Here is a 1,985-nt window from a genome sequence, read left to right as displayed (position 1 = left end):
CTCAGCTCGTTTGACACCGCAAATGAGATAACAATAAAAAAAAACATTTCTGATCAACAAATACAAAATGCTGGAGGAACTCAGCTGGTTAGGAGAGGAATAAACAGTCTGACTGTTTCAGACTGAGACCCTTCATCAGGACCCATCAGGATTTCCAGTGTCCCTTGATGGGCTTGAACCACCAATCTTCCGGTTAACAGCAGAAGGTTCTGACCATTGCGCCAGAGAGACAGCCTTGGAGCAATGGAGAATGCGGCCATTGATCGCACTACCTCTCGCATGCTAAACAAGCGCTCGACCATTTTAGCTAGTGCTCACTTTGCCAGTACAGATGCTAAAATTGGAATGATACAGAAAGGATGGGCATCACCCCTACACATGGATGACATGTAAATTCGTGAAGCATTCCTTCATCAGGACGCATCAGGCATTCAGAATTTGATGCCTCTGCAGATGAGTTTTATGCTGAAGTAACAAGGATCGTAAGGGTTAGCACAACGCTTTACAGTACAGGCGACCCGAGTTCATTTCCTATTGCTGCCTGTAAGGAGTTAGTACATTCTCCTCGTGACCACGTGGGCTTCCTCTGGGTGCCCTGGTTTCCTCCCACAGTCCAAAGACACACTGGTTGGTAGGTTAATTGGTTAATTGGGACTTGTAACTTGTCCCATGATTAGTCTGGGGTTAAATAGGGGGATTGCTGGCTGGCACGGCTCAAAGGGGCAGAAGGGCCTCTTCTGCACTGTATCTCAATAAATAAAATAAATACATTTTCTGGATCTTGTTGCTTTTGTTTTTATTGAAGCGCAAACTGATAAAACTGTCAATGTGTACTTTTAAAATGGAAACATAGCAGTATATAAATTGCAGGAATCTACTATACAAGGATAAACATGCTGCCCTTGCTGAACTACAAGTTGTGGTCAAAACAGTAAATCTCAATTCTGCTGACACCATCAGCGTAGCGCTAAAGATACTGGAGAAGCAGTGTGTTGTGGAAACATTATTTCTTCATCCACCAATAACTATGTTGTGTTATACAACATATCTGCTGAGTAAAAAATCAAAATGTTGAGATACAACATATACTCCTATTATGAAATAATAAAATGTACAGACTAATCAATCCTAAAATACATAGACCTAATGAGAAGCAAATATAGAAAAATATAGGATTCATTGGAAGTTTTTCCAAGTCGTACTGCAATGCATTTGTTACAAAAATATATTTAAGTAAAAATTTTCAAAAACCAGTAAAAACCTTGGTGGGGAGCTCTGTAACATATTCTGACATCATAATGTAACTTTCATATAAATATATTCAAACTGATGACCCAAGTATAGTTAATTGTAAACTCTGTGTTTGTACTCCGACATTATTTAAAGCATATCTTTTCTTATAACCTGGGAGTTTGGGACTCAAAATCATATGTGATGTATTAACAATTATTTCAAACAGCTTGGTACTTCCTCACCGTTGCATATCAAAGGGGTGCTTCTAAATTATTGTATGCACGATTACACTCGTGATATCCAATTTACTTTCTGATCAGGGAGATCTTGGAAGTAAAGCTGCACCATATGACCTCAATAATATTGCAAAACTTACGAGAAATTCCTCAGGACCTCTTAAACACTCTATTGAGGTTAAGACATAGTTGGAGATAGAGGAGTAACACAGAAACATAGAGACAATGAAAACCTACAGCACAATACAGGCCCTTTTGCTCACAATGCTGTGCTGAACATGTACTTACTTTGAAATTACCTAGGCCTCTATTTTTCTGAGCTGCATGTACCTCTCCAAGAGACTCTTAAAAGACCCTATTGTATCTGCCTCCATCATCATCGCCGACAGCCTATTCCACACTCTCATCACTCTCTGCAAAAAAACTTTACCCTGACATCTCCTCTGTACCTACTTCCAAGCACCTTAAAACTGTGTCCTCTCATGTTAACCATTTTATTCCTGGGGAAAAAGCCTC

At 39.6% G+C, this 1,985-nt stretch overlaps 1 non-coding gene across 1 annotated transcript; it reads left to right on the top strand.

Annotated features, from left to right (window-relative positions):
- Positions 1 to 310: 310 nt before the first annotated feature.
- Positions 311 to 417, top strand: LOC132396222 (U6 spliceosomal RNA). The gene has a single exon (XR_009512912.1). It is a non-coding gene; the product is annotated as a U6 spliceosomal RNA (small nuclear RNA).
- Positions 418 to 1,985: the final 1,568 nt, after the last annotated feature.

Source organism: Hypanus sabinus, chromosome 6, assembly GCF_030144855.1.
Source record: "Hypanus sabinus isolate sHypSab1 chromosome 6, sHypSab1.hap1, whole genome shotgun sequence".
Taxonomy (NCBI): Eukaryota; Metazoa; Chordata; class Chondrichthyes; order Myliobatiformes; family Dasyatidae; genus Hypanus; species Hypanus sabinus.
Note: the sequence above shows the minus strand (reverse complement) of the source record. Positions and strands in the feature narration are given on the sequence as shown.